At 47.2% G+C, this 25,550-nt stretch overlaps 1 protein-coding gene across 3 annotated transcripts in view; it reads left to right on the top strand.

Moving 5' to 3' along the window:
* The window catches only part of ARHGEF3 (Rho guanine nucleotide exchange factor 3), a 342,982-nt gene that overhangs the window by 16,239 nt on the left and 301,193 nt on the right, over nucleotides 1-25,550 (top strand). The window contains exon 1 of one of the 3 annotated variants that reach the window (XM_021068993.1): nucleotides 20,173-20,305. The exons of the other annotated variants lie outside the window; for them this stretch is intronic. The gene's annotated coding sequence lies outside the window, so the exon portion shown is untranslated. Of the gene's footprint in view, nucleotides 1-20,172; nucleotides 20,306-25,550 lie in introns of those variants that run through there. 3 annotated transcript variants of the gene reach the window in all.

Below are 25,550 nucleotides of genomic sequence, written 5' to 3'. Positions count from 1 at the left end.
GCGGGTTCGGTCCCTGCCCTTGCACAGTGGGTTAACGATCCGGCGTTGCCGTGAGCTGTGGTGTAGGTTGCAGATGCGGCTCGGATCCCGCGTTGCTGTGGCTCTGGTGTGGGCCGGTGGCTACAGCTCCGATTCAACCCCTAGCCTGGGAACCTCCATATGCCACGGGAGCGGCCCAAGAAATAGCAACAACAGCAACAACAGCAAAAAAAGACAAAAGGCAAAAAAAAAAAAAATCCATCCTCAAAGTATACAATTTAGTACTAGTTTTTAGTATATTCACAAGGTTGTGCAGCCATTACACATGTCTAATTCCAGAATATTTTCATCATCCCAAAGGATAACTTTTATTTTGAAGGTAGTTTAAACATTCAAGAACACTGTCCACTGGAGCCAACCCCTCAGCACACAAACATGCTCTTATTTTTCTCAACTTAAGAGAGAAGCACACCCCACTTATTCCTTCAGTTACACCTCCATTTCTTTTCAGTTTAGAGCAGAACTTCTTGAAAGAATTGTCTGGACTTGCTAACTCCAACTCTTTCATGCTCTCTCACTTAAAAAAAAAATGATAAACGACACATAACATAAAATTGACCATTATCACTATTTTTTTTTTTTTTAATGGCTTCCCCTGCTACATATGCAAGTTTCTGGGCTAGGGGTTGAATGAGAGCTACAGCTAGGGCCTCTGCTACAGCTATGGCAACACTGGATCCAAACTTAATCTGTGACCTGCACTGCAGCCTGTGGCAGTGCTGGATCCTGAACCCACTGAGTGAGGCCAGGGATCAGACCCACATCCTCTGGGGACAACATGTGGTCCTTAACCCATTGAGCCACAACAGGAACTCCACCCTCACCATTTTTAAGCATCCAGTTCAGTGGTGTTAAAGTATACTCACATAGTTGTGCAACAATCTCCCAGAATTTTTCATCTTGTAGAAACTGAAGCTCTCTATCCATTAAATGACAGTTTGCCATTTCACCTCTCCCCAGACCCTGGTAACTTCCATTCTGTTTTCTCTTTTCATGAAGTAAAAGATGTCTCATATAAGTAGAATAAAAAAAAGCAGTATTGGGAGTTCCCAATACTGGCTCAGTGGTTAACAAACCCAACTAGCATCATGAGGATGCCGGTTCAATCCCTGGCCTTGCTCAGTGGGTTAAGGATCTGGTGTTCCCTTGAGCTGTGGTATAGGTCCCAAATGTGGCTTGGATCCTGAGTTGCTGGGGCTGTGGTGTAGGCCAGCAGATTCAGCTCCTACTGGATCCCTAGCCTGAGGTATGGCCCTAAAAAGACAAAAAAAAAAAAAAAAAAAAAAAAAAAAATAAGACTCTGTGTGTGTATGGCTGGCTTATTTCATTTAGTATAATGTCTCCAGTATATAGCCATGTCGTAGCATGTGTCAGAATTTCCTTCCTTTTTAAAGGCTGAATAAACAGTCTATTGTATGTACAAACCACATTTTCTTTATCTGTTTATCTGTTGAGGAGGCACTCGGCTTGCTTCCACTTTTGGCTCTTGTAAATAATGTTGCCATGTTGCTCATCCCATGGCCCCTTCTCTGACCCCATCCTTCCTCCTGGCCACTAGCAGTGTTCGACATAGTTGGTCATTTTCTCTTCCTTGAAGTTTTTTGTTGTTGTTGTTAATGTTTTGGGTTTTTTGTTTGTTTGTTTGTTCTCTTTTTTGCCACTCCAATAGCATGTGGAGGTTCCTGGGCCAGGGATCAAACTTGTGCTACAGTAGTAACCCAGGCTGCTGCAGTGATAATGCCAGATCCCTAACCTGCTCTGCCACAAGGGAACTCCTTGAAGTTCACTCTTTGTCTGGCTTCCAGAACAATGGTCCTCTTCCTACATCTCAGTTGAAGGATCTTCATCCTTCTGAATGCTCAATCCAAAGCCTGGGGTGTTGTCTTTGACTCTTCTATCTCTCATCCTCACACCTATCAGAAAATTCCACTGCGTGTGCTATCAGAATATACCTGGTGTGTGGCCACTGTCTTGCTGCTATGACTCTTGTCCAAGCTCCTCTCCCGTCTCACCTGAATGAATGTGGCGATTTCTTTGTTAGTCTTCTAGCCTCTGTCCTTACCTCCTTCCAGCTTGCTCTCAATTCAGAGCCACAGGGATCCTTCTAAAGGGGTGGCCAGATTACCGCTTATTTTTCTAGAAACCCTCAAAAGGGCTCTTATCGTACAGCAAAAGCTGAAGTCCTTATGGTGGCCTCTAAGACCCCCATGATTTGGCTCCTTTTCTTTCTGACTCCTCCCTTAGTTTGGCTTTCCCCTCATTCCCCTACTCCAGCTGCATCCGCTTCAGTGCTCTCCTTCAGCTGGACACCTCAGGGCCTTTGCACTCACTGTTCCCCTTCCTGAAATGCTCTTCTCCTGACTTTGGCACAACACAGCCCCTCACTTCCTTAAGCCTTTATAGATATCACCTTCCCTGGCCATATTATCTAAACATAGAAGTGATATCATATGGTATTTGTCTTTCTCTTTCTGATTTACTTCACTTAGTGTGAGAATCTCTAGTTCCATCCATGTTGCTGCAAATGGCATTATCTAAACTGTCAACACTACCCCCAACACGCCTCTCTGCCTTCCTAGAATTTTTTTTTTTTTGGCCATTTATTGGGCCGCTCTCGAGGCATATGGAGGTTCCCAGGCTAGGGGTCCAATTGGAGCTGTAGCCACTGGCCTACGCCAGAGCCACAGCAACGTGGGATCCGAGCCGTGTCTGCGACCTACACCACAGCTCATGGCAATGCCGGATCCTTAACCCACTGAGCAAGGCCAGGAACTGAACCTGCAACCTCATGGTTCATAGTCAGATTTGTTAACCACTGTGCCACGACAGGAACTCCTAGATTTTTTTTTTTCTTAACAATCTAATAGAGGATATATTTTGCTTTTTCATCTGATTCATTTTCTGCCTCCTCCACTAGAACGTAAATTTCTTTTTTATGATTTTTATTTTGTCCATTATAGTTGATTTACAGTGTTCTGTAAATTTCTACTGTACAGCAAAGTGACCCAGTCATACATATATATACATAGACCCTTACCTATTCTTTTTCTCACATTATCTTCCATCATGTTCCATCACAAGTGACTAGATATAGTTCCCTGTGCTATACAGCAGGATCTCATTGCTTACCCACTCCAAATGCAATAGTTTGCATCTACTAGCCCCAAACTCCCAGTCCATCCAACTTCCTGCCCCTCCCCCTTGGCAACAACAAGCCTGTTCTCCAAGTCCATGAGTTTCTTTTCTGTGGAAAGTTTCATTTGTGCTGCATATTAGATTCCAGCTATACATGACATCATATGATATTTACTTCACTTAGTATGAGAATCTCTAGTTCCATCCATGTTGCTGCAAATGGCGTTTTTTTTTGTTTTTTTGTTTTTAATGGCTGAGTAGTATTCCATTGTGTATATGTACCACATCTTTTTTTTTTTTTTTTTGTCTTTTTGCCATTTCTTGGGCCGCTCCCACGGCATATGGAGGTTCCCAGGCTAGGGGTCGAATCAGAGCTGTAGCTGCCGGCCTACGCCAGAGCCACAGCAACGCGGGATCCAAGCCGTGTCTGCAACCTACACCACAACTCACGGCAACGCCAGATCGTTAACCCACTGAGCAAGGGCAGGGACCGAACCCGCAACCTCATGGTTCCCAGTCGGATTCGTTAACCACTGCGCCACGACGGGAACTCCTTTTTTTTTTTTTTTTTCTTTTGTCTTTTTGTACCACATCTTCTTAGTTCATTCATCTGTTGATGGACTTTTAGGTTGTTTCCATGTCTTGGCTAGTGCTGCAATGAACATACGGGTGCATGTATCTTTTTCTTTTTTTTTTTTTTTTTTTTTTTTGTTTTTTTTTTGTTTTTTGTCTTTTTGTTTTTTGTTGTTGTTGTTGTTGCTATCTCTTGGGCCGCTTCCGAGGCATATGGAGGTTCCCAGGCTAGGGGTCGAATCGGAGCTGTAGCCACCGGCCTACGCCAGAGCCACAGCAGCGCGGGATCCGAGCCGCGTCTGTGACCTACACCACAGCTCACGGCAACGCCAGATCGTTAACCCACTGAGCAAGGGCAGGGACCGAACCCGCGACCTCATGGTTCCTAGTCGGATTCGTTAACCACTGCGCCACGACGGGAACTCCCATGTATCTTTTTCAATGAAAGTTTTCTCTGGGTATATGCTCAAGAGTGGGATTGCTGGGTCATACGGTAGCTCTTTTTTTTTTTTTTTTGTCTTTTCTCTTTTTAGGGCCGCACCCACAGCATATGGAGGTGCCCAGGCTAGGGGTCGAATCGAAGCTACAGCTGCTGGCCTATGCCAGAGGTACAGCAACACTAGATCCAAGCAACGTCTGCAAACTACACCACAGCTCATGGCAACGCCAGATCCTTAATCCACTGAACAAGGCCAGGGGTCGAACCCGAAACCTCATGGTTCCTAGTTGGATTCATTTCCACTGTGCCATGATGGGAACTCCATATGGCAGATCTATATTTCATTTTCTGAGGTTCCTCCATACTGTTTTCCACAGTGGTTGTACTAATTTACATAGAATGTAAATTTTATGAGGCCTGTGTTGGTTTTTTTTTTTCACTCTTCTATTCCCTGCCATGTCCCAAGCACCTCTCCTGGCACTGTTGAACTAGTAAGTGGAAGTTTGGGAAAGAGAGTTTAAAAGCCATTTATGATTCCTCCATTATGATACAATTCTTGCTTTCTTTTTTTTTCATTTTTTCTTACCTCCGAACTGTTACATGTTAGTGTGTGTGTGTCTACTGTCTTTTCCCACCATACATTTCTCCATAAGCCTCTTCCTCCTTCTCTTTCTCCTCCTTCTTCTTCAGTTGCTACATGATCTTCATGATTGCTTATTAAACAGCTACATTATGTTTCACTGAGTGGATGTAGCAATTTTACTTAACTCTGCTCTTTTATTCACTATTATTGGGCTGCTTCCACTTTGCTGCTCTTGAAGATGAGGCCAGTGAATGACTCTTGGGCATTGGCCTTGCCTCCCTCCCTTGCCTCTGGAAGGAGTCCCCATTCTCTTGAACCCAGGTTGGGGCCATGGCCCAGGAGGGTCCATGGTGCTTCCCCACCCCCTGGCTGTGGTGATTGGTCCAGGGCTGCATATAGGCCTAGCCAGGACAGACTGTGGCTTCCCTCAGGCCACCCTGACTCATTCTGAAGCTGCAGAGAAGTTCCCGTTGTGGTGCAGCGGAAACAAATCCAACTAGTAACCATGAGGTTGCAGGTTCCATACCTGACCTTGCTCAGTGGGTTAAGGATCCAGCGTTGCTGTGAGCTGTGGGGTAGGTCACAGATGTGGCTTGGATCCTGCATTGCTGTGGCTATGGCATAGGCTGGCAGCTGTAGCTCCGATTCAACCCCTAGCCTGGGAACCTCCATATGCCGTAAGTGCAGCCCTAAAAAGCAAAAAAAAAAAAAAAAAAAAAAAAAAAAAAAGGGAAAAAAGAAAAAAAGCTGCAGGGAAGATGCTCAGAGGCACTTGAGTCCAGAGCAGTAAGGATGGGGCTCTGGAGTATATAGTGGTGATAGAGTACAGAGATGGTTGGGGATGTCATCTTTGGGTTCAGTCATTGGACTGAGCTGTTGCAGTCAATCTTTTTCACCATCCTAGATGGAGTCAGATCTCTCACTGCAAGGAATGAGTCTAGACAAATCCAACCCTATGGAGCATCATCCCCCTTCCACCTCTCTTCCCCCCTTTTATAGTTGTTTTTTAGTCCAGAGCGAGGACAGATATTATAGACCTAAGTAAGGCATTGTTCAGGGCAGAAAATGCATGTTGGCAGAGCAGCTTGATTTCTTTGTCACAAGTAGAGAGGCAATGTGAAAGCGTCATCTGCCTGGATGCAGATGCTGGCACTGTGATGTGGTGTGGGAAACCTCAGTTTCTTTGTCTGTAAAATGGAAATGAAAATAATCACACCCACCTCAGGGAATTTTTTTTGAGAACTAAATGAGTTAATACATGGAAAGTCTTTAGAATGGTGTATAACACAGAATGAGAGACCATTTACTGAGCATGAGTTGGGGCAGCAGCTGTGTTATGATGCCCAACTCTTGAAAGTGTAAGAGGGGTTAAACACAGAACTACCATAGGATCTAGCAATTCCACTCCTGTGTATTTACCCAAAAGAATTAAAATCGGGGACTCAGATAGCTGCACACTCATATTCACAGCAGTGTTATTCACAATAGTGGAAAAGTGGAAACAGCCCATGTGTCCATTGGCAAATGAATGGATAGACAATGTGGTACATGTGCAATGGAATAGTACTCAGCCATAGACAGGAAGGACATTCTGATACAGACCACACATGGACGTACCTTGAAGACGTTATGCTAAGTGAAAGAAGCCAAACACAAAAGGACAAATATTGTCTGATTCCACTTACATGAGGCACCTAGAATTGGCAAATTCATCAAGACAGAAAGGAGAGTAGAGGTTACCAGGGGCCAGGGGAAGGGCAGTGAGTATGGAGCTTCTGTTTGAGGTGATGAAAAAGTTTTGGAGACGGGAAGTGGTGAGAGTTGTACAACAGTGTGAATGTACTTAGTGCCAATGAACTGTACAGTTAAAAATGGTAAAAAAAAATTTTATCATAATAAAAAAATATAGGTGGATTTAGAAGGTGTGACTCCTATTGTGGGTCTTCTGGACATTTTCTTTACAGGTTGAAGTTAAATCAAAATGGAGCAAAACACAGTGAAAAAATAGGCACAGACCAAAAAAGAAGTGGTGGTGGTGGTGGTGGTGGGATAAACTACCCAGGAGCCCAGAGGGTCCCTCTAAGATCTGATACTGCAGCCTGGGATCTGGCATAGCAGGAGTGGGCATGGAAAGCATCCAGATGAATATTCTTAGTGACTGTGGGCAGGTCAGTCTGGTCCCCCGGGTCAGATGGGCCCAGCCCAGGGCTGGAGCCCATGTGAGTCACAGCTCACCCCCTAGTGAACAAAGAGATGTGGCAGGGAGGGGTTGGGCGGTGACTCAGAGGCTCCAGCTGCTGTGAGCTTCCTCTAGGCGCCCGCCCTCTCCAGTTCCCTGACCAGCTTTCTCCTGTGTGGGTGGAGGCAGGTATACCCACTTTTGAGCAGGCCACTGGGAAGGCTCCCCAACAGAGTCTAAAAGCTGTTCAGAGCTCTTTTGCAGCTCATTTTTAGAACCACAATTATAGCAGCTACACTGATTGAGCGCTTGGTGTATACCAGCCCTGGGCTCAGGCCTCTGCACATTTAATCTCCTTCAAACCTTAATCTCATCCTATCAGCTATCTCATCAATCTCACTTTACAGAAGAGAAAATGGGCTTATAAGGATGAAGCAACTTGCCTGAGGCCACACAGGCTGCAAATGGCAAAGATTCAGGAGCCTGGACTTGTAGCCATGCCGATGCATAAACACACACACACACACACACACACACACACACGGAAGATTAAACTCCAAATGTGACTTATCTCTAGGTCTTAGGTTTAAAGACAACTTTAATTTTTTTTTTGAGCTCATAAAAAAAACTGGGAAATGCAGATAATAAGTATATATTACAACAAAAACTGCATCATGAAGTATGATTACATTTTAGCATTTCAGATCATTCTTATTGGTACCTTTGGGATCCTGAGGAGTGGATGATATTAAATGAACTCGCTGACACTTCCAAATACAAAGATTGAATTTCATAGACCTGTGAAAAAATTGCAAATTGTTGAGTAGTATTTTAAGTAAATAAAATATTGAAATACATTTAAAATAGAAAATGGGACATTTAAAATCAAGGAAGCTTTTCCATTAAAAAAATACACACAAAACCCCGCTGAGTACTGAATGCCACTCACTCTGTGGGACACTGAGGCTAATCATAGCCATGACATTCTTGTCCAATGTTTGTAAAGCTGTAATGGCATCTCAAAAGAATCAGGCTCATTTGGCACAAATTACCATGAATGTTACAACAGATAAAATACGTGTAATATAGTTTGCTCCTGGAGGGAGCAAGCTGTCATGCTCATTTTCATTTCCAAGGCATTATTTTTCTGTGTGTAAAAGGCCACATGTCTTGTTTAATGGAAAGAAACTTGCTCTTTCAAGACTTTTATTTATTTTACGTATGTATGTATTTTTTCTTTTTACGGCTGCACCCTCGGCATATGAAGGTTCCCAGGCTAGGGGTCACATTGGAGCTACACCTGCTGGCCTATACCACAGCCACAGTCACAGCCACAGCCACAGCAGCAAAGGATCTGAACCGTATCTGCGACCTACACCACAGCTGGATCCTTAATCCACTGAGCGAGGTGAGGATCAAACCTACATCCTCATGGGTACTAGTCAGATTCGTTTCCACTGAGCCATGACAGGAACTCCAAAACTTTAATTAATTAATTAATTAATTTTTTGTCTTTTTTGCCATTTTCTTGGGCTGCTCCTGTGGAGGTTCCCAGGCTAGGGGTCGAATCGGAGCTGTAGCCACCAGCCTACGCCAGAGCCACAGCAACGCGGGATCCGAGCCACTCCTCAAAGTGCTCAATTTTATTGATATTTCTGTTGATATTAGATAGCTAGGAAGGAGTTGAGGATGGGCCACCTAAATGAGTCAGTTTGCTACCAAGTTAAAAACTCTGATAAAATTTCAGGAGATGAAATTTAAACTATTGGCGACAATGAATTTCCCTTCCCCCACATTCATTGGGCTTTAACTTTTGGTCTTGTCCATATCACTGCCTCATTCATTAAGAAGTGACCATAGGAGTGGAGTTCCCATTGTGGCTCAGTGGTTAACGAATCTGACTAGGAACCATGCATGAGGTTGCGGGTTCGATCCCTGCCCTTGCTCAGTGGGTTAAGGATCTGGCATTGCCGTGAGCTGTGGTGTAGGTTGCAGATGAGGCTTGGATTATGCATTGCTGTGGCTGTGGTGTAGGCCGGCAGCTACAGCTCCAATTCGACCCCTAGCCTAGAACTTCCATATGCTGTGGGAGCGGCCCTTAAAAGACAAAAAAAAAAAAAAAAAAAATTTGAGCACTTTTGGGTTTTGTTGTCCAATACAGTAAAGAGGCATTCATTCATACATTTACTGAGCAAGTATGTATTGAGTGGTGTGATGGCTGGGGTAGACTGAGGGGTACAGACAAAAAGAGATTAGGAATGAGCTGACCATTGAAGTTGTATGACGGGCACATTCTTTCAGCTTTTGTATGTGTTTGAACATTCACATTCAAAGAGTTAAAATGTATAATATTGAGCCCTTAAACCTTGGGCTGGGCCCTGTGCTCAGTGCTAGGGAGGCTTTTCTGAGAAAGACAGGCTCAGACTTTGCCCTTCTGGAGTCATTAGGCAGACTCATTCAGGAAACAGATATTAATCAAATAGTCACAAGAATGTAAGTAACATTACGGCTGTGATAAGTGCTGAGAAATCAGGAGCTGAGATGCCTGAGATGTAGTGTAGACCCCATTCTACCACCCAGGATTCAAGGAGGAACTAAGAGTCATCAGTCTGAGGCAGCACCAAGGGGGCATTTGTGTGTGTGTGAGTGTGTGCGTGGGCATGCACAAGCATAGTCTAGGCTGAGAGGAGTCTGATTCTCTGTCTGCCTGAACCGTGTGATAGAAGGACTTCAGAGTGGCCCAACTGCATGCCCTTCATCCTCTTAGAAAGGTTCCATGGTGCATGTTCTAGAAAATAACTAAGGCAGAGCACACTCCTTCAGTGCAATCCAGTTCTTCTTAGAAGAAAAATGCAGGGAGTTCCCATTGTGGCGCAGTGGTTAACGAATCCGACTAGGAACCATGAGGTTGCGGGTTCGATCCCTGGCCTTGTTCAGTGGGTTAAGGATTCGGTGTTGCCGTGGACTGTGGTGTAGGTCACAGACGCGGCTCGGATCCCACGTTGCTGTGGCTCTGGCGTAGGCCGGTGGCTACAGCTCTGATTCGACCCCTAGCCTGGGAACTTCCATATGCCACAGGAGTGGCCCAAGAAAAGGCAAAAAGACAAAAAAAAAAAAAAAAAAGAAGAAAAATGCAAACCTTTTCTTACTTTCCCCTATGCAGCTTGCTACTCCCTGCCTTGCCTTCTAGCAAGAACCCAGTCCCTGTTCTTTTTCAGTCTGCATGTGGCATTCTTCCTGTCTGCAGTGCCCCTACCTCTGCTCTTTTCGGGGTCAGCTCCTTTCCATGTACCAGTCTTGGCTCAGATGTTGCAGGGGTAGAGGATTAAAAAAATGGGTATCATGGGATTATATGAAATCATGTGTGTGAAACTTTGAAGACTGTAGAATAGAATTTAAGGAATTTTTCATTCAATTAAAAAAGCTCAAAAAAGAATAAATTAGAAAAAATAAAATTAAGAAACTGTTTATCAAAAGACATCATTAAGAGAGTGAAAAAGCAAGCTGCAGTCTGGGAGAAAATATTTGAAGTACACATGTCCAACAAAGGATTCATATCCAGAATATGTAAAGAACTCCTACAAAACAATAAGAAACAGACAACCCACATTGAAAAAGGCAAAACACTTGAGCAAGCACGTCACCAAAGAGGATTTCAAATGACCCATAAACATATAGAGAGGTATATAACCTCAATAGTCATCAGAACATTATGAACACAATGATAGCACATATAGCCACCCCAAATGGCTAAAATAAAAAAGACTGACACAAATGTGCTGGTGAAGACATGGAGCGACTGGAACTGTCGTACACTGCGAATGGGAGTAGGAATGGGTACAACTACTTTGGAAAACTGTTTTGGCCATTTCTACCCAAACTAAGCATGTGCCTACCTATGCAGAGCAGTTCCATTCCTAGGTATAGTGCCTGTGAGAAATGAGTGCCTATGAGCACCCAAGGACTTGTACATGGATGATCATAGCAGCTTTATTTATAATTACCAAAAGGTGGAAACAACCCAAATGCCCATCAACAGCCATGTGGGTAAGCAGGATGCTGTTTATCTATATAGTGGAGTGTACTCAGCAATGAAAAGAGCCTTTGGGTAGGGCCTTAACTGGGGGACACATGAGGAGACTTAGAGGACTAGATGCATTTTATATTTTGATTTGGTTGGTGATCACATGGGGGTATAAATATATGAAAACATTATTGAGTTGCACAAATAAGATTTGTGCAGTTTGGAGTTCCCATTGTGGCGCAGCAGAAACAAATCCAACTGGTGTCCATGGGGATGTGGGTTCTATCTCTGGCATTTCTCAGTGGGTCAGGGATTTGGTGTTGCATGAGCTATAGTGTAGGTCACAGACATGGCTAGCCCTGAAAAGCAGAAAGAAAAAAAAAAAAAAAGATTTGTGTAATTTATGTATGTTGTGACCTATTTTATTATGTATTCATTGGGAAAAAAATACACAGTAGTCTTTTTCTAGAGGAAGGTTGGGGTGTTGAAACACTGTCAGAGGCCAGGATAGAGCCCGTGAGAGGCGTTTTCCTGGCTGTGGTGCTCAGGTGTGTTTCTGCTCCTCTTCACCCATCTTGACCTCACATTCTGCGGTGTGAGCAATGCCCATCACCAGTCCCTGGCCCGCTCCTTACTTTGCAGAAAGGGTGGGCATTGGGGGGACGGGAGGCTGCTCCTAACTGTGGTGCCATTTAGAGGAGAGGTGCATCTCTTTGGTGCTCTCATTGGACTCCCTGTAATGTCCCAACCTGAAGGCTGGAGAGGGAGGGAACCTGCCTGTCGGCTAGCTTGACCTGAGGCCAAGGCTTTACCTGAGGTGCAGTGGTTGGTGTTGGAAGGGATGGGTTGGAAGGGATCCAGAGAGGAGGTGGAACCTGCCTCTGTCTGCCCAGGGAACATGGCTCAGCATCCACACCCTGGGCTGATCTTCACGAAATTACAGCTTATTGTATAGACAGCCTGGGACAGCCCAGTGGGTGTGCTGGGGCAGATCTCCAGGCTGAATGGCCTGAGGTTCCCTGGGTCAGGCTTTGTGCCCCAGAGGATCTGTGCTTGGGTGCTTTGGCTTGTGTCTTTCTGACAGAAGATGGACATGCTTCATTTCCATGCCTGGCTGCTTGGGACAGAATAAGCACTCTGGCTGTGGCTCTGGATGCCAACATGATTTGGCTTTTATCTATTTATGCCCTTGTGATTTTCCATGTTCTATAAAAGTTTTAAGCCGCTTTACCAAGAGACAAGGCAAGTGTAGGGGTTAAGAGGATACGATGCTCTGGAGCCAGAATGCCTGGATTCCCAGGGACGATCTTGAACCAGGGACAGGTGGCAGGTAGTGCTCATACCCCTGAGGACAATGCATTGGCTGGTGGCCTTGAGCAAGTCACTATGTCCATATGTGCTTCAGTCTCTTGGTTAGATGATAGAGAATAAATTGGAGATGAATCTGGGGTAACATGAGAGTACTAACAGTAGCACCTTTGGGTTGTGTGGATTTAGTGAGGAAATTAATATGAAGCACTAAGGACTGCCTGGTACAGTCTGTGCTCAATGGATGTTAGCAGTGGTGGTGATGGTGGTGGCCACGTGAAGATGCTTTATTTTTTCTTTTCTTTAAGGGCTGCACCTGCGGTACAAGGAAGTTCCCAGGCCAGGGGTCAAACTACAGCTGCCGGCCTACGCCACAGCAATGCAGATCCAAGCTGCATCTGCGATCTACCCCCTAGCTCATGGCAACGCTGGATTCTTAACCCAGTGAGCGAGGCCAGGGATTGAACCTGCATCCTCATGGATACTAGTTGTGTTCTTAACCCACTGAGCCACAATGGGAACTCTTTGAAGAGCATGTGGATGTGCTGGGATAGTAAAGGGCGTCAGGGCTCACAGGGGGCGCAGGGCATCAGTGGGTGGGAAGCACCTGGAGCTTATCTGCACACGGCCGGGCTCAGGCAATGTTCAGTGACTTTCTGTTTTATTATTCCATCATTTGACCACAGGCCTTCCATCTCTTATCCACAGTTATGGAATCAAGAAACTGAATGTTTCTGGAGTTCTCTTGTGGCATAGTGGGTTAAGGATCTGGCATTTTGACTACAGTGACTGCTGTCGCTGCTGTGGTTTGGTTTTGACCCTGGCTTGGGAACCTCCACATGCCAAGGGTGTGGCAAAGAAAGAAAGAAATAGAGAAAGAAAGGAAAAAAAAGAAACTATGTTTTTAAAATAACTTGGTGCAGGAGTTCCCGTCATGGCGCAGTGGTTAACGAATCCAACTAGGAACCATGAGGTTTCGGGTTCGGTCCCTGCGCTTGCTCAGTGGGTTAACGATCCGGCGTTGCCGTGAGCTGTGGTGTAGGTTGCAGACGCGGCTCGGATCCTGCGTTGCTGTGGCTCTGGCGTAGACCGGTGGCTACAGCTCCGATTCAACCCCTAGCCTGGGAACCTCCATATGCCGCGGGAACGGCCCAAGAAATAGCAACAACAACAACAACAACAAAAGACAAAAAAAAAAAAAAAAAACTTGGTGCAAACACCAAGTTTGCACCAAACCTGACCTGAGTTAAGAGGACACTGTATAGTGTGTAGCAGAAGTAATCATGTTCAGCTGCAGAACTTTCTGTATTTGACTGTGGATGCTGCACCTGACCCTGATGGGGTTTTATGTAACATATCATCGGAGTTCCTGTTCCTGTGGCGCAGTGGAAACGAATCCGACTAGGAACCATGAGGTTGTGGGTTCGATCCCTGGCCTTGCCCAATGGGTTAAGGATCCAGCGTTGCTGTGAGCTGTGGTGTAGGTCACAGATGCGGCTCAGACTGGCTCCGATCTGTTGTTGCTATAGCTCTGGTGGAGGCCGGTGGGTACAGCTCTGATTAGACCCCTAGCCTGGGAACCTGAACATGCCACGGGTATGGCCCTAAAAAGACAGAAAGACAAAAAAAAAAAAAGAATTGTGCATACTTGGTACCACTTTTCTAAAATGCAAACATTATGAATTCTTAAACACACCCCCCTCCAGGGGGTGGGAAGAGGGATTGTGGAGTTGTCTGCTTGTGGTTTATTCTCCAGTTGGCCAGTTGGGCTAGTTTCTCTTTTTTTGCTAATAGGCAAGTACCCTGCAGTGAGTGTCCTCCTGACACTGGGATTGCTGCGTCAACAGGCAGGCAGACTTCAAATTTTGGTAGCTCTTGGCAGATTGATTTCACAGAGATTAGAGAAAGTGATAGTTCATTCCACCAAAAGTGTGCAGATGTGAATTTGGTCATGTTACTGCCCTGCTTCCAAGAACCTCTTGGAAGATGCTCACGGCCCCCAGACTTACATCCTAGCTCCTTTCTTTGGTGTTCACAGCCTTCCCTTCCCAGTCTGGCTCTGGCCTGTCTGCCTAGTCTCTGACTTTCTGACCGTACTTGGGCCTTAGACCAGCTGAGGGTCCTGTGCTGAGTCAACCCCACCTCCACCACACACACCTCCTACTGTGCACCCTCTGGCTCAGCCCCGGGCATGCTCCTTCTTATGGCATTGCCCTCTGGGGAGGGTCATTACTGGCTCTGAGCTAAGAGACCTTGGAGAGCCCAGGGGGTAAGGGATGCCCTACAGGAAGGCCCTGAGACAAATTTGGAGGAAGATTTGTGTCTTTAGGCCTGTGAGAGGCCCTTGCAGAGGATTAAGCTGGGGAGTGACCTAGCTCACTGGCTCCTATTTAAATACCACAGGATTGGAGTTCCCTTCCTGACTCAGCAGTTAACGAACCCGACTAGGATTCATGAGGATGAGGGTTCAATCCCCGGCCTCACTTGGTGGGTCAGGGATCCAGCTTTGCCTTGAGCTGTGGTGTCGGTTGCAGATGTGGCTTGGATCCTGAGAGTGGCTGTGGCTGTGGTGTAGGCCAGCAACTGTAGCTCTGATTTGACGCCTAGCCTGGGAACCTTCATATGCTGCAGGTGCGGTCCAAAAAAAAAAACCACTGTCTGTTAAGGAAGTGTTACAGTGGCCTTAGTCACTGATGGCTTGTACATAAGAGGTAAAGAGAGAGAAAGGTCAGGGATGCCTCTCACAAGTCTGGATTGCAGTGTGGGTGGACAGAGGTGCCCTTCCCTAAGCCTGAGACTCAGGAGGAGGATGGGATGACAGTGAAAAGAGCAAGTGCTCTGGTTGCTGGGGTCCAAATCCCAGCCCAGGTTTTTGTTGGCCGGGCAGGGCATTTTACCACACCTGAGCCTCAATGGTCTCATCTGTAAAGTGGGCATTAGCTGCCCCCACCCCATAGGGTTGTGGTGAATATCAGTGGTGTGAACAATGGTCACAGGGCTGGCCCCTAGCAGGTGCGGGCTAAGTGTAAATCTCCCCCTCCCTGGAGCCATGACGCTGCCCTCAGTCTCCCCAGACCTACTTCTGTATCGGAACCACCTGCCTAGCCATCGCCTCCCAGAGTCCTCGTCCTGTCCAGCCTTGCTTTCGTTTTCTTGCTTGATTCTGAGTCCCTGAGAACCTGAACCACAGGCAGTGGAGCTTGGACATCTGCATTTCTGAGAAGTTCCCCAGGTGAACACAGCTGCTCCCTTAGGGCAGGAACTGTGTCTTGTCAGTGCCAGTCCCCTGGGTGGCCCTGCTGGGTAGATGCTCCTGGAATAACTGAACCATTAACAACTGTCTGTTCTCAGGCTCCCACGTGACTCCATCTCCCAGCAGGCTGGATAGATCCAGTTTTCAGAGCAGCCCAGTGCCAGGCTGGCCGCCCCAAAGTCGCCCTGGGCTGTGTGTCTTTAAAGTGCAGATTCCCAGGCCCAGCCTTGGCGATCCTGACTCTGAAGGCCGGAGCTGGAGACCACTGTGATCCTGTGCAGGGACAATTCTGTGTCCTGCTCCATCAGGACAGCTGTGGGCTCTGAGCCCTGTGCATCCTCCCGTCTCTGGCATCTTGTGACTCTGTCAGGGAAACACTAGGCCCTTGGCCTCAGCCACAGGCCGTGGCATGTCCTACCCTGCTGGGTGAGGTTGGTTTTCTTGGTTCCAGGTCACCAGGTGTGGTTTCTGGGTAGTGGCAGCGGCCGCTCCCCTCCTGCAATCAACAGGAATTAAAAGGCCTATCTGTTTTGAACTTGAGTGCTGCTACCCCCAATTGCACAAGGACAGGTGTATTTATCACACCTGATGTCCCAGTGACTTGGGGCCCATGCCCCCCAATTTACTTTGGTTTGTGGTCTCATTCTCCCAGGCAGCTCTTGGGAACAGCCGCTCTCACCCCAGGAGAGCCCAGGGCTCAAGTGCCAGGCTTTGTGTCCTGAAGCATCTACCCTTCCTGTTGGCCTCCCCTCCCTGGACACAGAGGAATGATTATGGGCAAACGGAAGGTTTCTATCTCTGCGCCACTTGCAAACTACTCGACAAGTTTTGTAAAGGTGCAGTCTTGCTCCTGACCTGTGCCAGCCTGCTGAGCAATAGAGGTCCCATTGTGGTGTCAGAAGTTAATTCTGGGTGAAGGTTCAGCAGCTGACAGAGCCAGGCCAGCACTGGACACGTGACTCTGCTGGCCCAGGGCAGCCTACTCACACCTCACTGTCATTTCTTGTGTGCCCTGTGGGCGTGTGCCTCTCGGAGGAGAGGAGGGCAGGGATCTGGAATCCTGGAGGGGACCTTGCAAAGCAAGTCCAGGTCTCAGCCTGTGGGGCTGGGGAGGAGGGGCTGGGTGGGCTGTCAGCCTGAGTCTGGGCCTGAGGAGCTGCCCTCTCAAAGGCTCATCTAGGGTGACCAGCACTCAGGTCACTTTCTTCATGACTGAGGCAGCCAGTTTACTGCCTCCTGAGGTCTCTGTGCCTGTGCAGTCTTGCCTTCTGGGCAGGTCTGGAATGATTCCTCAATGGGTTTTCTTATATTCTCTGGAAGTGCTTTTCCTCCCTTCTTTTCATCCTCCTGTTTGCTCAGCGTCCCAGCTCCCAAAGCTTCAAGTTCTGCCTCCCAGGCCCTTTAACCCTGCTGCCTTGGCTCGCTCTGTCCAGCAGAGACCCCCTCTCTTACACCCTGCTCCCCAAGACCACAGTGCTGATTGCAGTGTGGTGTCTGGACTCACTCACTTTGGGACCTCCGACGAGTAGATAACCTCTCCCAGAAGCCCTCTGCTTTCTTGTCTTTCTGTTTCTTGTCAAGGGGAGTGGACATCAGCCTTTGTGGAGCACTGTGCTGGGCTCTTTGCTGGCCCTGTTTCACTGACTCCCCACAAAAGCCCTATGGAGCTGACACCACTACCACCTGTTTAATAGCTGGAGAAAGGAAGGCACAGAGCAGCCCTTTCAAGCTCTCATAGCTGCCAAGTGGCAGAAGTCAAATTAGAGTCTCCATAGTCTTAACTTCAGAACTCAAGGTCTCACCTGGTTATCTGTATGGTGAATGTTGTCATCATTTTCAACTTAGATCTTTCAGCAGCTTGTGGTACATCATGTTGTTGTAGAATCACAACTCATTTGTGTTTGACTTAACTAAACTAGAAGCTCTTAAAAAAAGGAAACAAGCATGGAGTCCCTGCTATTCCTCTTGACTGCGTGTTCTGGTGGGGTGGGGGGTGGGAGGTGGGGGGTGAATCTGCAGGTCTCCCAGGCAAGCCCCGGCTTCCACAGCCCCGGCTACCATCAGGCAGCCCTGTGTGTGATTCTGAGGGTGGCAGTTCTGTGTGTTCCCTCTGTCCTGTCACCGACTTTACCTGGAATGTGTCTGAATACACTGCCACTTACTCTGTAGTGGGTTCCTGGAGGGCGTGGGCACCCCTCACCAGGTTGCTCCTTTTTGAGGGGCTTTCCAGGGGAATTCTGGACTCTATTTCCCACCAGCCATAGAATTTGCCCTCCGATGTCGGAGGCTCTCATTGGTCTTCCCCTTTGAGGGGCCTTTCTCAGCTGACACTTTGGGTTAGAGCACAGAAACAGAGCTAAGAGTTAGCCACAGAGTTTTTGGGGGGATTGGGCTGCATATTTATTCAGGTGCCAGCCTGTATGGGATATGGGAGGTTTGGAGGCCTGGATCCAGGATTCGGACAGATCCAGCTGCTCAGTCCCTGTGGTCCACTTCCAGAGGCTTGAACTTGGCCAAGCTGCTTAAGCTAGAGTTTGTTTCCTTCTCTGTAAAAACCATGTGCATCTCATGGGGTTCTTCTGTGACCTTAATGCAGGTAGAGGGTAGGTCCTGGATAGGTCTCAATTCCAGTGAATTTTTAATTCTCATCAAGTGGCTAGCTACATACAATTTCATGAAACATTTTTTTGTTTTGTTTTGTTTTTGTTTTCTCCTTTTAGGGCTTCACCCACAGCGTATGGAGGTTCCCAGGCTAGGGATCAAATCAGAGCTATAGCTGCCAGCCTACACCACAGCCACAGGAGTGCTGGATCCGAGCTGCATCTGCAACCTACACCATATCTCATGGCAACACTGGATCCTTAATCCACTGAGAAAGGCCAGGGATCGAACCTGCATCCTCAAGGATACTAGTCAGATTCATTTCTGCTGAGCCACGACGGGAACTCCAATTTCATGAAACATTTTTATAGTTGGACTTCTCAGAGAGATCACCCTTTTCTTTTTTGCAGGCATTTTGAAGCACTCTTTGGGCATGAAGGATGCTGTATGTATGCATTTGTCTTTGCAGATATTGAATGATGGAGGGGCAAACCAGATTGCCATCCTTGAGCTGAGTCAGTGAGTGTGGTTGTGTCACTTCTGCTAAGTTCATTTTAATAAATGATCTGGTTGGTAAGGATCAGGTCGGAAAGTCTTTCCTTGTCTGAGGGATCCCGTTTTATCTCCAGCTGGGAACATTGACACAAGGTCTTTTCCAGGGCCATTTTACATGACTGTCATTTCCTTTTTGGATTTCTCTTGAGGGTGGTGGAGACAAGCATCCATTTTCTTATGCTTATGCCCTAGTTCTTTCAACCCAAGAAAAGTCGCTTATTCCCCTTACAGTTTCCCCACCCATAAGGAGGTAAGAGTCCCTGCCTTACAAGCCTGCTGAGAGGATCAAGCATTTGAAGCACTCTGCAGGGTGCCTGGCTCATAAAAGGCAGTCATCACCATTACCAGTGGTGAGGAAGAGGAGGACTGTGATGACAGTGGTGATACTGATGACGTGGTTCCCAGATCCCTGGCTCGCCTCATGCCCTCCCTTGGATGGGCTGTGCTTGGGCAGTGTCATCTTACAGTGGGCAGTGGGGCTGAGAGACCCCAGACTGCTCTGACCACCGTGTCTCACTCTCTCCTACCTTTGGATCCTCCATGAATGGATGAGCATGCTCTCTGTCCATCAACAGAGTGAGACAGGTATCCACTAAAGATATCATTGGAGAGACTTAGAGAGAGGCAGGCAAATGTTAGTGCTTTTGTAAAAAGTAATGCTTTTTTTCATTTTTCATTTTTATTTTATTTTTTTTGTCTTTTTTAGGGCTGCTCCCGCGGCATATGGAGATTCCCAGGCTAGGGGTGCAATTGGAGCTGTAGCTGCCAGCCTACGCCAGAGCCACAGCAACGCCAGATCCGAGCCGTGTCTGCGACCTACACCACAGCTCACGGCAACGCCGGATCCTTAACCCACTGAGCAAGTCCAGGGATCAAACCTGCAACCTCATGGTTCCTAGTCGGATTCGTTAACCACTGAGCCACGATGGGAACTCCAGTAATGCTTTTTTTAAACCTTTTTTTTTTTTTTTTTACATTGGAACTTTTTTATGGTATGAGGACTTATCCAAGAACCCTGGTATATGGATCATAGAGGACAGGAGATGCCCTTTTTGAAATCAGAACATCCTTTGGGGAGTTCCTGTTGTTGCTCAGCAGTAACGAACCCAACAAGTAACTATGAGAACATGGGTTTGAGTCCTGGCCTCACTCAGTGGGTTAAGGATCTCGCACAGTTGTGAGCTATGGTGTATGTTGCAGAAGCACCTTGGATCTGATGTTGCTGTGGCTGTGGTGTAGGCCAGCAGCTAGGGCTCTGATTTGACTCCTAACCTGGGAACCTCTATATGCCTCATGTGCAATCCTAAAAAGACCAAAAAAGAAAAAAACAAAAGCAAAAATAAAGGCGCACCCTTTGGCCTAAGGACAGGCAGCATCCCAACCAAACCCTGAAATCTGATCTTCTACTGGGAAGACTGAGATTTGTGATGAGGACCCGAGGATTGACCTAACCTTCTCTCCTCATCTCCCCAAAGGTGCTTATGGTAGAAACCATGCAGCCTTTACATATTCAGTGAGAAGTGGAACAGTTCCTGCCACTGGGAGCGTGCTCACCTTGGCCTCTCTGTGTAGTTAAGCCACATGGAGAGCCAACCCCTGAACCTGAAGCCCACCTGGTGAGAACTCTGTTGGAGCATGTGTGATGATGGCCTTAGCTTGCTGCATCCATTTCATCATTGGGGTGTCTTGACATTGTGTCTAGAAATGTAATACCTGAGTCCTTGAGTCCCCAGTGTACATCTTCCTTTGATAAAGTGACTTAAGGGCTCAGGTAGGTACTGGGGTGGGGGTTGCCTCTTGAAGCCTTGTTTTTCTTTGATTTGGGGGTGGCCAGCTCCCCACCAGGGCCACTTTATTTCTTCAGCTGCGTGGTGATAGCCTCCGAGGTTCTGCAGCAGGTTTGCGTCATCTTTAATGAAAGTGAACACGTGCAGTTGATTGAATTTGTTCAGCAGGGGTTGTACTTGGCACCATGCTCACAGTTGGGGCGCCACTGCACCTGGTGCAGCTGGGGAGACACGGGGACATATTAGCCGGAGTGCCAGGGAGCACTGAAGGGCCAGGTAAAGCCTGTGGGGATGTGAGTGGTTGAGTTTACAGTGTGTCTCTGAGGGTGGTTGTGGGAACCTCCCTTCCAAATTCTTGTCTCCAACTCCCAGCCCAGACCTCACAATGCCTGGCTTCTAGGAAGGATGGAATAAAAATACAAATAAAAATAGGTAGCAGTAACCACTAGCACTAATCACTAACAAAGTACACCGTCTTGACTAAACACTCTGTAGATTGTCTCGTTTTGCCCAGAGGGATGAGATCCCATCTGTGGCTCCCTGAGGCAGCTGGAGGTGCTGCTCCCCTTGTGACCATATGTCTCTCCATTACCTCTTTACCACATTACGCTGTAATGATCAGTTTTTTGTTTGTTTTTTTAACTTTGAGATAATTTTAGTAACCCCCAAATCCATCAACCCTTTTTTATTCTTGTAAAACTGCTAGTGGTACAGTTGTAACCGAAGTCCTGCTTAGCCTCCAGCCAGTCACATGTCTGTCCTCAGAAGCAGCCCTTTAAAAATTAAGTGTCCTCCATGGTGGCATGGGTGCTCTCATCGAGGGCGAAGCAGCAGTTCCGTGTCAGTGTGGCCGAAGAGCTGGCCTCACAGGCAGGTTCTGTAGGGGCTTGAGCCGCTGCCAGCACCGTGGGCCACAGTGTGATGTCTTTGAGACGGCGAGGCTGCCAGTGTCATTATCTCTGGTTCAGTTTATCTCTGGCCATAGCAGCCCTCAGGGGTGGTGGCCTTGTTTTCAGTCAAGGCTTCTGGGCCACATTTTTTGGCTCATGCAGAGGTGAGGTCATCTAGGGCAGGTGGCTTGGGGCACTGTGGTCACAGGCCCAGTTGTCAGTCAGCCTTCAACCCTGACTTTCGTTTTGGCCCTGAGGTTGGTGGACAAAAAAGAAAAAAAATGTATCCAGCTCTCTCCCTTTTGTGATAAAAGCCTTTAGGACAAATCCTGACTGTGGTTTACTGATAAATGTTTATAAAGCCTCTGAAAGCCAAGCATGATGCAAAGGAACTTCTGCAACTCTCTCCAGAGTGTGTGTTTTCTTTTTTTTTTTTTTTTTTTGTCTTTTCTAGAGCCGCACTCGGCAGCATATGGAGGTTCCCAGGCTAGGGGTTTAATCGGAGCTATTGCTGCCAGCCTACATCACAGCCACAGCAACGCCAGATCTGAGCCACGCTGCAACTTACACCACAGCTCACAGCAATGCCGGATCTTTAACCCACTGAGCAAGGCCAGGGATCGAACCTGAAACCTCATGGTTCCTAGTTGGATTCGTTTCCACTGCACCACGATGAGAACTCCAAGTCCTGATTTCTGTTCTCAAGAGTTTGCAGCCTGTTTGGGGAGATCAGACTGAGGTGCTTGTTACTGTTAGCAATTGATGTGTCACAGTAGCAATTAAGTGCAAATGGTGTTGTTTCTATTGCAAGTCCTACAAAAGTTTGGGGCGTTCCCAGGGGGCGGCAATGGTGGTGTGTCAGGTGGGTGTGTCCCTAGGCATGTCAGGCTGGTGAAAGGAGGAGAGACAGAGGAAGGACACGCAGCAGGGGTCAGGGGTCCACTCTGAGTTTGTCTGGTGGATGATCATTGGCAGGGTGGGCGGTGATGAAGAGATCAACTGGGATGTGCCAGAGGTGAAATGACACATGCCCTTGGAATGGAAGTGGAGGAGAGGCAGAGATGCTGTTGCTGCTGCTTTGTCTTCTCTGCCTTCTCCCCCTCCTCCTTTTCTACACCTTTCCTTCTTCTTTAGTTAAAATACAATCATTGTATTTTCATAACTATTGACCTCCAATTGTAGGATACAATGTTGGTAAATTTAGCATGTTTATTGATTTATAGAAAAGAAACAAGCAGTCACCTTATTTTTTTCCTTTTTATGTCCATACTTGCGGCATATAGAAGTTCCCAGGCTAGGGGTCGAATAAGAGCTGCAGTGCCAGATCTGAGCTGCACCTTTGACCTACACTGCAGCTTGTGCAATGCCAGATCCTTAACCCACTGAGTGAGGCCACGGATAGAACCTAGCATCCTGGTGGATACTAGTTGGGTTCTCAACCTGCTGAGCCACAAGGGGCTCCCCAGCAACCTTATTTTTGAGAGGATTATAGAGAACTCTCATAGAGTTGAAGAAAACCATGGAATAGAAGAGTTGTTTTAAATTCTTTTTTTTTTTTTTTGGTTATTAAATTCTTAAAGCTTCCTTTTTTTTTTTTTTTTTTTTAAATGGCTGCACCTGAGGCATATGGTTCCCAGGCTAGGGGTCGAATTGGAGCTGCAACTGACAGCCTATGTGACAGCCGCAGCAACACGGGATCCGAGCCGCATCTGTGGCCCACACCACAGCTCATGGCAATGCTGGATCCTTGACCTACTGAGCTAGGACAGGGATCAAACCCACATCCTAATGGATAGTTGTCGGATTCTTAACTTGCTGAGCCACAATGGGAACTCTGCCTTTGACAAATCTTAACCCAGTTTTCCAATTTGTAGAGCAAGGCAGTGCCTGCCTCCTAGGGCTGATGTGAGAATTCGACGAGATGATCCCTGCCATTGTCTGCATGTTGGGCATCCCTCAGTGCTGGGGTTCAGAGCTGCAGGCTGAAGGGTGATGGTTTCTTGATGGCTGTCTGCAGAAAACCTTCTCTAATGCCAGGAGGAAAAACCTAAGACCCTGACCTAGAACTAGCCAGTGAGCCTGCGAAGGGCAGGCTCTGACTTTGTCGCTGCTGGGGAAATGTGACTTTGAGGACGGTCTGCTGTTGGCATCTTTGGGGATGTAGGTGTCAAATTGTCTTTCAGCAGCTACTGAGCTGTGGAAGAGCTTGTTACGCTTAGCAAACTTGGCTTCCAGACGGAGGTAAGGTGAGTCCACACCAGGGTCACAGCTGCAGAAGTGGCTTCTGCTTTCTCCCTTCTCCCTTTGTGGAAGGGATGCAGTGGCACCTCCAGGACTCTGTATTCAAATCCCACTACCCTTTCATCTCTCCTCCTTCCAGGTTCCACATTTTCCCTCTTGCCTTATTCTGAGTCCCTCCATAATGCACATGCTTCAGCTGAAGAAGTTAAACTCTGATGGAAGCCAGAGAAGTGGTCCCAGACAGGGATCCAGATGCTAAAAATAGTTCATGGTATGCTCTTTGCAAGCCAGTGTTGGAGCAGTATTGGAGGCTTTGGCTGGGGATTCTCCCCAATACTGATTCTGTCCAATACTTCATGGTGCAGGGGTCCAAGATATCTGGTCCTGCTTGCCTGGCTCTGAACGTTTATCCACAGGGTGCTTTGATCTGGGAGAAGGCCAGACCCACAGTGGAGCAGATGGAGGAGGATGGGTGGGAGATTTGGCCAAGCAGCCCTGTGATGCTCAGTGGTCAAAACAGCTGACCAGCGGAGCTGGGCTGCAAAGACTGTTCCAGCGTGGAAGGTCACGGGTGTCAAAACTATCCTGAACACAGACAAACAAACCAAAAAACTATCCTGAACCCCCTTTGGCCTGGGAGGCTCAGGGTTTGAGACCAAAATATTATCCCTCAATATGGTCTGCACAGCCAGTTCTAGCGGTGAAACTGACAGCTATTTCTTTGGTTACAAATGATTCATGTTTGGGGTCACGATGTAGAAAGAGAATATATCTTTTAATGCTGAAGCCACACCCTGAGTGGTCAGAAATGCAGTACCTGAGGCTGGAGAGTGAACCTCTCAGTTGTGTCTCAGACTCACCCTGGGACGGATGCTCAGGAGTGGAATTATGGGTGGAATCTTCTACCGTGGGGATAGTTGCCCTCAAGCACTGTCTCTCTGGCTCTATCCCTGTGTCTCTTAGTCTCTCTCGCTCCTAAGGTTAGACTTGAATCCTTAAGGGTGGTGTTGTATACATTAGGGTAGCATTTACCATATGAGTATTCATTTTGTGAAGTGACGCTCACAATTCAGCGTCCCTAATTTGCCAGGTGCTCTGCTCTCAAGAGGCTTCACACTGGAAGAGATTACAAGCTTATGAACATCCCTCCATCCATCAAATGCGGATTGAGCCTCTACTTGAAACTGCATGTGAAAGTACCAAAATTGTGACCCAAAACAATTTGGCTTTCCCTGTCCCCATGGACACAGCATGTACCAAGTTCCAAATAACCAAACCCACCCTCAGAAGGGTCCTAATGAGAATATGTAGTGATTAGTGTCAACTCATTGAGAGTTAAGCAGACATAAAAATAAGACCTAATAAAACTTAGAATTTTAGAGGGGTGCAAAATTCCTCGTGGTGCAGAGGAAACGAATCTGACTAGGAACCATGAGGTTGCAGGTTCGATCCCTGGCCTCGCTCAGTGGGATAAGGATCCCATGTTGCCATGAGCTGTGGTGTAGGTCACAGACGCGGCTCGGATCTGGTGTTGTGGTAGGCCAGTAGCTCTGATTTGACCCCTAGCCTGGGAACCTTCCGTATGCCGCAGGTTCGTATGCCGCAGGTTCGGCCCTAAAAAGACAAAACCCAAAAACAAAACAAAACAAACAAACAAAAAAACCTTAGAGTTTTATTCAACTTAAAATGACTTCAAAGGACAAAGAAATTCTTCTCTAAGGTTGTAGTTCCAAGGAGCAAGGAGAAAGGGTGTCTGTGCCCTAGGCAGTCAGTCATAGGCCCAGGTGACTCCTCCCTTGTTGCTCTGTTACTTCTAAGCACTTTGTCATCATCTACATGTTCAGAGCTGAGTTCCAGCCGGAGGGAAGGATAGACAAGGCATACCCATGTCCACGACCTGAATGGAGAAGCAGAACATATCATTTCCTCTCACATTCCACTGG

Source organism: Sus scrofa, chromosome 13 (assembly GCF_000003025.6).
Source record: "Sus scrofa isolate TJ Tabasco breed Duroc chromosome 13, Sscrofa11.1, whole genome shotgun sequence".
NCBI lineage: Eukaryota > Metazoa > Chordata > Mammalia > Artiodactyla > Suidae > Sus > Sus scrofa.
The sequence above is the reverse complement of the archived record's forward strand: the minus strand, read 5'-3'. Positions and strand labels throughout refer to the sequence as shown.